At 37.0% G+C, this 12,482-nt stretch overlaps 1 pseudogene; it reads right to left on the bottom strand.

The window, feature by feature from the left end:
- Window positions 1-937: 937 nt before the first annotated feature.
- LOC107616312 (pyruvate, phosphate dikinase, chloroplastic-like) lies at window positions 938-10,499 on the bottom strand (annotated as a pseudogene).
- Window positions 10,500-12,482: the final 1,983 nt, after the last annotated feature.

Below are 12,482 nucleotides of genomic sequence, written 5' to 3'. Positions count from 1 at the left end.
TAACCCCACTGTCACTGTTTCTCATGTGACAGTTGGATATACCATCACAACAAAGAAACCACTACCACTAGACATTTTTACTAAATTTTTCGAAGAAAAATGGAAGAGAAGAAGGATTGAGATATTTGCGGTGAATACCAACGGTTTCAACATCCTTTTATAGTTGATTGATTTTTGTTGTACTATATCTCGTTTACCGTGTAAACGAGATCCACAGAGTTCATTCTTTCCCACGTAACACGTGTGCACCCATGATATGTGGATTTGGGTTTGTGTCTTATCTCATTTACAGTGTAAATGAGTTAAGACATGTTATGAAAATCGATAAAAATTCTCTAAATTACTTATTTCAGTAATTAAAATATTTATTTTATTTATTTTAAAAAAATCCAACTATTACAAATTTTAAAAAAAAAATTTCAAAATAAATTTTGTAAACTACCTTAACCAAAAAGTAAAAACTTTAGCAATCAGATTAATCTTCACTTCCCTGCTGGTATCAGCTCATTCACTTAAACATGGTGAGAGAATTTGAGTACTTGTGACCGGAGCTAATGTTGGTAACTTTTAACACAGCAGTTATGAGTTAAGCCTCAAAGTGGTTCTTGAAGTTACACTCGAGACTCATAATAGTCCTTGAAGTTAATTGTTACCCATATTTGTCCCTAAAGTTGCACTCCGAAACTCAGATTCGTCCTTCCGGCACATTTCGTCCATCTGTCACCACCGAAAAGCTGATCTGGACTCTTCTGTGACATGCTGGCCAGGTAACAGCTAGCTGACATGGATTAGTAAACTTTTATGGTGCAATTTGGTCCCTAAATCAAAATTAAAAATCCTAATCCCTAAATTTGATCATCATTCTCTGCAGTAACTCCTCTCTTCTCTTTTCTTCTCTATCTTCAAATTAGATGAAATGGGATATATAGAAGACTATTCAAGAACAGATACCATAAATAATGTCGGTTGCCAGATAAATAGGAAGAAATTTTCCAAAATCATCTCTGTTGTACCCAAATGTCATTTGGGTAAGGTCATTGGTTCCAAATAAAAAAAATTCTACTTCCTCTACAATCTACATAAATAGATAATAAAATTCTGAAGTGTGAGAAACCAAAAGGAAATAGAATGACACTTTAATTGTTCCAGCCTAAGCAAAATGGTGAAGTCGATTGCCATTCTTTATGACTTTATCATATTTTAAATTAGTAATATGCAAAGCTAGAATCTAAATGTGGTTCTTTGAGTTGATAAATAAGAGAGGATTTAAGTTATACCTCATTTGCAATCAAAGTAGCTCTAGGGACCTCGATCATGGTTCCTACTTTATAGCTTAGAGAGGAACCCGTCTCAGAGAACACTTTCACAGCAACATTTCTTATTAAACTCACTTGGTGCTTCAACTCCTGCCAAGGATAAAAGAGGAAAGATTATAAATAACCAAGTCAAGAAGCTAATGTAGTTGTACTTGGTAAACTGTCTAGGAAAAACTAAAAAGACTACGAAGCCTTGGCTCAAAGAATGTATGGGAAAGCTATAACATAATTTTTATGATTAATGGTACATGTAGAGCAAAAAGTGAAGCAAAAAAAGCAACAAGGGAACAAATGAGGTTGAATAAGGATCATGCCTGAGGTGTACCGACAAGTGGAACCATTATTTCTGGCAGACCTTTAATGTCATGGTTACTCATTGAAATTACAGCCTCAAAGATTGCACGAACTTGCATCTCAGTTAGTTCTAGGTATGATGATATTCCTAGCCTGTTGACAGAAAATTCAATAGTCAGATATGAATGCTGTGAATCAATCCATAAACTAAGGGGGGATGTAAACCTGCAGCCTCGGTAACCAAGCATGGGATTCACTTCTGATAGTTTTTCAATCCTAGAGAAGATTTCTTCTTCATTGATTCCTGTCTCCGAAGTTAGCTCCCTGACAATGTGATGCAACTCACCCTCAAGAATAAGCTCATAAAGTGGAGGATCCAACAATCGGATTGTCACCAAGAGACCGTCCATTGCACGGAAGATCCCCTCGAAATCTGATATCTGATAAGGTAGCAACAGGTAAATTGCGGGTTTCCTCTGTTCTAGTGTAATGGCTACTATCATAAACCTCACAAGCCTTTATCCTCTTGTCTGAGGCAAAAAATTGAAAGTAGAGAATCGTACAATCTTTAAATATTTAGTGCCATAACAATTGAGATTTGAGAGTACACTTTTCGTTTAATTATAACCAAGGAGTTAAAATTTTTATTTTTTTTATTTTTACCATGTGTTTGGTCCTGCACGGTCCAATTCCATGGGCACCATTCTGTCTAGCTGTTAGTGCATCTGCAAGTGTGTCAACATTCGCCATTGTCTGATTCACAATAGCAATATGAATTCACAATGTTCAAAACACAATATTTTGAAGTTTTAATTCAACTCAAACTATGAAGTAGGTAAGACTCATGACATACACTCACCTTCAGATGCCTTATTTCATCAGCCCAAGACATGAAGGTTGCCAGATCATCACATAGAGTTAGAAGAGAAAGTAGTTGCTGTCCTAGTATCACCTCACCGGTGGACCCATTAAGTGATATCCATTCTCCTTTCCGGAGAACCTTATACCCAACTACCACTACTTGCATCATTGATTGAGATTATACTCTTTTGGTTATTTTTATATGAATTACTACCAATAGCAAGATGACCATTTAGTATGTTTGTATTACCTAAATGAATAATCGTTCACCTTTTCGGTGTCATTTACAAGTATACCAGAGCAGCCAGCCACACAACACTTTCCCATTCGCGGGCTACAACGACAGTATGAGATGTCATACCACCTCTCTTTGTCAAGATCCCAGCAGCTGCATGCATACCTTCTACATCCTCTGCACTTGTCTCTGTCCTCACCTTTCAACAATGCAAGGCTGGATCAGCTAATAATAATCACTCATTTAACAATAATGAATGATCTACAAATCACAAAAAGCTAGAGCAAGGGAGATTATTTCCATACCAATATGACACTCTTTCCTTCTGCATGCCATGCTTCTGCATCATCAGCAGTGAACACAATCTGCCCTGTTGCAGCTCCAGGGGAAGCAGGCAAGCCCATGGAAATCACTTTGTCCTTGTAAGCAGATGGATCCTCAAACTAATCGAACAATTAAAACAAGTAAAAAACACCAAGCATCGTCTAGTGAATCTGTACTTATTACTATTTCATCTAATTTATACTATCTATTCTTGAATAGTCTTCTATATATCCCATTTCATCTAATTTGAAGATGGAGAAGAGAAGAGAAGAGAGGAGTTACTGCAGAGAATGATGATCAAATTTAGGGATTAGGGTTTTTAATTTTGATTTAGGGACCAAATTGTACTATAAAAGTTTATTAATTCATGTCAGCTAGCCGTTACCTGGCCAGCGTGTCATGGAGGAGTCCAGATCAGTTTTTTGGTGGCACCAGATGGACGGAATATGCCGGAAGGACGAATCTGAGTCCCGAAGTGCAACTTCAGGGACGAATATGGGTAACTAGTAACTTCAGGGACTACTATGAGTCTCGAATGTAATTTCAGGCACCACTTTAAGACTTAACTCCAGCAGTTATCTACACTTGCATCTCCATGCTAGAAATTTTTGGATTCCTATAATAAATATTTAAATAATGATTTTTTTTCCACAACATCTTGCCATTTTAGTAATATTAGAGAGATAATAAAAAATCAACCCGCACAGTTTAAACTTGTATTATTTAATATTTATTAATTATATTTATTAATTCTAGTGAGAACTAATAAATATTAAATAAAATAAGTTTGAGTTAATTTTTTTTAGTTTCTCAAATATTATTATAAATCAAAATACTAAAACAAGAAACTAATTATTGTACATCGAAAAACTCTAATAGAGAATGTTAACGGATCAACATTTTTAGTGTAGAAAAGAAGAGAGTTAATTAGTATTGGTTTAAATATAAGACAAAGATAAGAAAAAATTATTAGTCACCTAACATTTATTCTAATTATTGCTTCATAGTAAGGTTGATATACTTATAAGAAAATCAGAGGGATCAGGGGATATATAGAGACTGCAAGAGTGTTGTGTGTGTTAAGATTGATATATAATTGTTCACATTGCATTGTTACATTTATATTACAGGTTTGCATTTGCTTTACATTTGCTGCTGATGCTTACTACTCCTTGGAAATGGATTCTTTCAATTTCTTTTAACAATTGAGGGAGTAAAGTATAACACCCTAATTATCCTAAGCCTTACCTTGCACCGTAAAGCAAAGGTTAATTAGAGCTTACGACAGTTCGAAGCTCATACATATAATATCTATATAGAAAGAATAGTATAATCTAGAAGTCCAATGAAGGATATAGCTCAAAAATAGAATTTCAAATGCACAAAATGTACTAACGAAGCTTCTAACTTAAAGCACAAGATATAGATAAGGTGTATCAAAATATAATAGTATAATATCATAAGGATCTAGCCACGGCTCGCGGAATTTAAGCCGGCTAGCCATATACAAATCAAGAAGAACCAGACAGCAAAAATAACTCATACAATTTTGTTCTCTCAAATACAAGCCTCTAGGAAAATTAAAATACAAAAGTGAGAGACATTTATAAAATAAGCCAAAATACTAAAAAAGATATCCGGATCCTCCGCTTCTGTCACCAATCAGACAACTCACCGAGGTGGGTTGCGACCTGCATCTGAAAAACACAACAGAAATATGGTATGAGAACCGGAAGTTCTCAGTATGGTAACAGTGCCCAGTGATGTAGGATATAAGACCCCGGGACGCCAAAGGCAATCCTAAACTCTATATCCGTCACAAGAGTTCAAACTTAAAGCATACTAAAATAGTTAAGCATAATTATATAAACCTTAACATAAATAAACTGGGTAATCTATCTTAAGGGATTTCTACTTTAACCAAACACCGCTGTCCCACAGCCTTCACCAACCGATCCTCCATGCGATCCCATCGCCACCGCCTTCCAAACCTCCTCAATTCCAGTAGAAAACACAGGTAAAATACAATGCAAGTAAAACACATGTAGAAGCATATAAGGCAAATAGTTCAAATAGCAAATAGGCATGTTATACAAATAGGCAGGCCATTTCAAGTAGTCAAAGCATACAAACAGATAGAAAATGCATATGATGAATGCCTGCCCTATTGGCTATGATATCACATTGTCGGTTCAACTGCCAACACATCTCCATGGAGACGTCGCCCTTCAGAATCATTGTATGGGAACCCCCGAGATATAGTGCTCAGATCACTATCCAGGGTTTTGCGCCTGTACGCTCTGATGATCCGAAGGGATGCGAGCTGGATACTCTTGCCACCAACCTTGCATCTAAGCGCAAGCGGGACGAACCACCGCCCTTACGCCACCGCCGCTACCTGGACAGACAGGATCCTACCACAGCCCCTGCCGGGCGCATAGCGTCTCATAATCTCAAGATAAAATAGTAGTTCAATGGGTTTTCAGAAAACATTTTCAATATAACCGTAATTCCTCATCCCCCTTTCGAGTCCTTGACTCATCTCAACCACTGTCAATTCACATTTCCATTTCGAACTCATCAGTTCCTCAATTCTCATCTCATACATCAACCATTCGTCACATACCATCAAACCATCCCCAGTACACCCGAAACCTAGGCCTCCATCTTCTAAGTTTTCCAAATAATATCATCTAAATCCATTAAATTCTTTCCCATGTTTTAAATATTCAAAACTAGGACCAGGAGTCCTAAAATGGTGTTATAGAAGCTTACAACCTTGTTGGGAAGGTAGAATAGTTGAAAACAAGGAAAAATTTGAGAAACAGGGAGTGTGCGTCCGCACAGGGGTGTGCACGTGCACGCTCCAGAGATTTTTAAAATGTGTGCTTACGCACAGGGGGGGTGTGTACGCACAGGTGTCAAGATGTACAGAGTCTGTTCACTCGCACAACCTGTGTCAGCGCCCCTAACAGGCTGGCCTTTCCAACGTGTGCGTGCGCACAGGTGTGTGCGTCTGCACAGGTTGCAATTTCTCATTGGTGTGTGCGTGTACAAGCCATGCTAGCGCTACAACCAGTAAGCACTTCGCTGCCTGTGCGTGCGCACAGGTCTGTGCGTCCGCACAGAATAAATTTTTCGTAGGGTTGTGCGTGCGCACAAGGCTGTGCGTGCACACATATAAGAAATCATGAAATTCTGCAACTTAGCAAAATTTCAGATTTTCAACACCAACTTTGAATGATCATAACTCCCTCTACAAAAACTCAAATTTTACAAACTTTATATCATTTTGAAGGGTTTTCAATGGACTTTAATCCTAAATAAATTTCAATCAATTTTGAAAACCGAGGCAAAAGTTGTGATCAGACAAAATTCACCAAAAACCCGCTTTTACCAAATTCTACAATTTCCTCAATTCCTTACCATACACATTCCCAAACCATACCAAACCATTACAAACTCCCTTTTTCATCAAAATTAACCACATTTTCCTTCACATTTCACTATTCTCAACTTCAACATCAACTATATAACACTTTTGATCAAACCACATTCAAGTTTACCATTTTATCAACCTCAACATCACATCTATCATAATAAACCAACTTTCCAATCCATACACTCATTCAACATCATCATACCATTATCAAACATCATAATTGAACCCAACATTCATCAACTCATCATAAACCATTATACATCAACATTCAACACATCAACAATCATTTTATTTCAAACCTATCCTATGGGTCACTAGCCTATGTGTCCATGAATATTATATACTACATAGAAAAAACTGAAACAATACCGTAGCCGATTTTCAATATGCTCTTAACCCAAAATTGAGCACAAGCTAGGCTTTCCAACACAATCCAAGCCACCAACAATCACTAATAAGCTCCAACAAGTTCCAATAATCACAACTTCAAGCTATAACACACATAATTCACAATAATTCAACCTAGGGCTCATCAAACTTGAAATTTCACAAGGGTTCAAGACTTCTTACCTTTTCCAATAGTTTTGGTAGCCAAAATCCAATGCTAAGCAAGGATTAGAGTGAACCTAAACATCCAAAATCACAAAAACTCACTTAATCCCAAAGCCCTAAAACCAAAATTTTGAAGAGCATAACTGAGGGGATTTCGAGCTTTACTTACCAGTTTCTTATATAGGTTTTGTAGAGATCTTCACAAGGAACGCGTAGCCACAAACGGTGCGGCGATCGGAGCTCTGTAGCTCAAGATATGAGCTTGAGAAGATTGAAGTGAATAGTAAAAATGGAGATTTTCTTCTCCTCCTTCTCAGCTGTGTGAGTGTGTTTGTTTGTGTGTTATGCTGAAATGGATTCACTTATGAACCCTTTTATATGTTGGGCTTGGGCCCAACTTGGGCTCGGTCTAACCCGTTAGCGTTTTTAGCCCGTTTAGCCCAACTTCGGGCCAAACCTTTAAAATTAACGCCCGATTTTCCATTTCTAATATTTTTCTAAGGTTTTTGACTGTTTCCACTTTTTCTCGCGTAGCACCGGAAAGACTTGAACCGGTTCAACCAGTTCAACTGTTGGTTCACAGTTTTTCATAGAAGTCACATTTTTTGACTCAGAAAAACCTACTGAGTCCAAAAATTATATTTAAACCCCCAAATTCTCATCCTAACTTTTCGGAATTTAATTTGGGCATTTAAATTATTTTATTCGTGAAAAATCCAGTTCTTACATAAAGCATGATTTCTCACCATTAATTTTATAAGTGGGACCAAGAATAAATATGAGAGAAAGAACAATGAAGGGTTAGAGATCATATTTCACTCTCTTAATTTTTTTTAACAATTGAGAGGATGTATTCCCCTACTCCTTCCCTTTTAAAATAATTGTCACTTGCACTCTTTTGATTCATTGGGAGCTTGCAACCTTCCATTGCTCCTTCTTGGCTAATTTAACAATGGAAATCGCATCCATTGGAACAAAAGGGATTCTTCCTGTTCATGACTTTGTTATCCCCCATCAAGAGAAAGAAGCCTCATATTCTCAGTTAGCACGGAAACTAGTTTCAATGATTTAGTCATTGGATGATGGGATATAAACTCGAGAATTCACACCACCAAAAATAGATCTTCCTCAAGAGGCTCTTTTGATTAGAGAATTTGCGCGTTTGGTGGGAGAAATCATCAAGTACAAGAACTCAAAGTCTGAAAAGAAGTGGCCACTTATTAGTAGGAAGACACAAAATGTGGTTGATGCTGTGAAGGCTTCAATTGAGAGGGGTTTTGAGCCTATTTCGATTCAGGAGTAGTTGACCAAAGAAATGATTATGAAAAATCTGCAATATTTGTATTATTCTGATCCTCTAGTCTGCTAAGTGTGGAATCTTTGCTTTTCTGTAAGTAGTCTGGAAGTGAGTCAAGTTAAATTGAGTGAGACTAAATTCAAATTCAAAAGTTTATCAAAATTGAACTTAGCTTATGGTTCGATTCTTTTATAATGGTGTCTATTTGTAAGATTTAAATTCGGCCCATCAAAAATTTATGAACTGGTCCGAGTTCATGAACGGACTCAAATAACAAAAATATAATTTATAATTTATGTCATCTATTATAATTATATAAATTATATATGTGAACTTTTTTTTTAATATTGGGCCAAAGGTGGTGTTAACCACCAAAACGGCCTAACAGGCGCGCGAGATTAACGGCGCTATGGGAGCCGTCAGATATCGCGATGAAGATGTCGACGCCGTTATGCGAAAAATGTCACTGACGTATTGACCAAAACGTCACCGACATTTTGCTATGCATGGTCAACACGTGGCAATTCCCTCTCTCTTCCCACACGTTAACCAAAAAGTCAACCTTCTTCTTCCTTCATTCTTTCTTCTTTGGTGCAGAGTCTCCATCCTATTACCCCATTCTATTTAAAGAACAAAGCTGAAAGTTGGCATTTTACTTACCCTACAACAAAGAAAACGGCAGCCAGTCAAAGATAGAGAAAAATTAGTATTTTAAACATTTTATTAGTAGTTAGTTAGGGTTAATCCTATTTTTTTTTAGCTAAAGGTTCTAGAAACAAATAGTATATAATTTTTTTAAATTAATTTTTTGTTAAGTAGATAAATAAATTAATTGTTAGTTGATTAGGAGTAGTTAAAATATGTATTTCTTTGTTATAGTTATAATAGTAGTATTAGTTGTTAGTGTTGATAACTTGTCGTTAGTGTATAGTATTAATGATGTTAGTATATAGCTAGCTAAGCTAGGCAAGTAGTAGTGAACGTCAACAAGAATGACAATTCTGTGTTAATTAAGATGACAAACAAGTCTAAATTATTGAAAATATTTTGTCCAAAATTCAGGACTACACAAAAGAAAGTGGGGTTCTTCCATCCTTCACTTAAACATTAGCGATGCACAGTAAAAAGAATGAAACTAAGAAGAAAGCAAAGTTGGAATTAAGTTGGAGCTTCAGTGGGTAAGTTTACAAGTTCCTGATTTTGTTTGGTAGCAATTGCTAGAAGTTCTTCAGGATTCATAGATTGGCGTTTCGAATACACTTCTACACCTTTCTTTTCATATATGCCAGGCAATAATCAAAGCAAAACGGGCCGAGTTCTTACTCACAGATGGGTAACCCGGGGCAATAATTTGGAGTTTCCACCAATCAAAAAAGGAGATGCAGTTTGAATTTGGCGTCAGATACGCTATTGGACTCTTGCTCGAAGTTTCTGAAGCATCTGGACAGTTGAAGATGTAATGTAACAAGGATTCTAGTTCAACATTGCAAATGGGACAAGTTGGGGAAGTACTTGGGAATCGTTGATTTTATGAACTGCATGATGGGGAGTTTTTCATGGAGGGACTTCCACCCGAATACCTGAATCTTATGTGGGACTGGCAGACTCCAAAGGAAATTCCAGATTTTCAGTTGTTGCATGATATTTGGACAAAATTCTAGAGAAACATGGTGAAAAAGGTAAGAAACTCTATATCTTAAAGCTATATCATATATCTTGGATCCGTTGAGTGTCCATTGTATTTCATCCTCCCCTTCTCCTGGCATTGTAGATAGAATTCTCTGGGCAACATCTTGAGAGAATATTGAATTAATTAGGAACTGATTCTATTGTTTATGTGCAGAGAACAGATCACAAACTAAGAAGATTGAATGTCCAGCTTGGAACTGACTTGTAAGAGTTGGTACTGAGAATGGATACGGAGGTGGGAGCCATGGATCTCTAAAGATTCGGATTGCTATTTCAGAACCAACTCTCCAGTTTAAACCCTTTTCAACGACACTTCTACCTGCAAGGATACTCCTCCAACATATATCTGAAATATTTTTCTTTTAAGATTCTAGATAATAAAGAATCAGTATTATTGGCAATTCTCTAACATTGTTTACCTAGGAGAGCCAAATTTTGTGCACGTAGGTCTTTAAAGCCAAGCCCTCCTTCTTTCTTAGCCCTTGTCATTGTATCCCAACTAATCCAAATCATACGACATTCCGCAACTTGTTGACCCCACCAGAATTGATTAAGAATGCTATGAATTTCCTTGATTAGATTATCTGGAAGTCTGAAATAAGACAGGGTATATATCAGGATTGCTTCTCCTACCGCCCTTACTAATACTTGTCTTCCTCTATTAGATAAAAGACATCGTTTCCAGCCTTGGACCTTTTTGATAACCCTTTCTTTGACAGTAGAAAAGGTGGCCTTTTTCGATTTATTTACTAAAGAAGGTAGTCCCAAATACTTGTATTGAGCTCCAATGTGTGAAATATTCATGGTAATAGCAAGTGATGTACGTATATCATGAGGAGTGTTATTGCTTAAAAAGATTGCAGATTTATTAATGTTAACTTTTTGGCCACTGAATCTTTTAAAGTCCTCTAATAATCTAAGATTCTCCCACAATTGTCTTTTGATGCCTTATAGAATAATATAGAATCATCTGCAAAAAGTAAATGATTAACCTTAGGACATCTTCTTGTAATCTAGATCCCTTGAATGTGCCGATTTTGCTCTGCTTTGTGTAGCAAGAAAGAGAGGCCTTCTGCACAAAATAGAAAAAGAAAAAGAGATAGAGGGTCACCCTGACGGATGCCTCTATTTGGTTTAAAAGACCGTATGGTTGGCCTTCCACAACCACAAAGTAAGAAATTGTCGTTACCAATTCATGAATCCAACCTATCCACTTAGAATCAAATCCCATCTTCATGATAAACAACAAAACCTGCCACTCAACCCTGTCATATGCTTTACTCATGTCAAGTTTAAGGGCTATCTCATACTCTAAACCTCTCTTTTTCTGCTTGAGGTAGTGCATACACTCATGTACTATCAAGATATTATCTGAAATGAGTCTCCCCTTTAGGAATGCACTCTGATTAGGGCTAATAAGTTTATTCATACATCCTTGTAATCTATGAACCAGTATCTTAGAGATGATTTTGTAGAATACAGAGGATAAACTAATGGGTCGTGCCTGGGACATGTCACAAGCATCAGAAATCTTAGGAATGAGGCAGATGTTAGTGTGGTTGAAACTCCTTAAAATGCTCCTTCCTCGAAAGAAACTTCTAACTGCCTTGAATACATCCTCGCCCACAGTATCCCAGTAAAATTGGAAGAATTTAGCTGTTATCCCATCTTTCCCTGGAGCACTCAGCGGGTGTACACTAAAGGCAGCTTTCTTTACTTCCTCAAAAGAGACCAGAAGTTATAGCCTACGGTTCATGCTAGCTGTAACCTTAGACTCAAAGTCTAAGAAAAAAGGCCCAAGATCCGCCTGATTGGTGGAAGTAAAGATGCTCTTGAAATACTCCTCTGCCACCCTTGCGATGGCTGCATTAGAAGTATCCCACTCTCCATTCTCAGCTTTGAGTCTCCAAATCTTGTTCCTCCTAGATCTAGCCTTAAATTTTCAATGGAAGAAGCTAGTGTTTTTGTCTCCTTCTTTTAACCATTTAATTCTAGATTTATCCTTCTAATAGAGCTCTTCATTCAAGTAAGCTGATGAGCGGATAATTTATACGCTTTTTGGCATTGTTTTTAGTATGTTTTTAGTAGGATCTAGTTACTTTTAGGGATGTTTTCATTAGTTTTTATGTTAAATTCACATTTCTGGACTTTACTATGAGTTTGTGTGTTTTTCTATGATTTCAAGTATTTTTTGGCTGAAATTGAGGGACTTGAGCAGAAATCAGATTCAGAGGTTGAAGAAGGACTGCTGATGCTGTTGGATTCTATCCTCCCTGCACTCAAAATATATTTTTTGGAGCTACAGAACTCGAAATGGCGCGCTTCCAATTGCGTTGGAAAGTAGACATCTAGGGCTTTCCAGCAATATATAATAGTCCATACTTTGGCCAAGAATAGACGACGTAAACTGGTGTTCAACGACAGCCTTCCGCCCAAAACTGGCGTCCAGCGCCAGAAAAGGATCCAAAACCA

Source organism: Arachis ipaensis, chromosome B9 (genome assembly GCF_059453495.1).
Source record: "Arachis ipaensis isolate K30076 ecotype BB chromosome B9, ASM5945349v1, whole genome shotgun sequence".
NCBI lineage: Eukaryota > Viridiplantae > Streptophyta > Magnoliopsida > Fabales > Fabaceae > Arachis > Arachis ipaensis.
The sequence above is the reverse complement of the archived record's forward strand: the minus strand, read 5'-3'. Positions and strand labels throughout refer to the sequence as shown.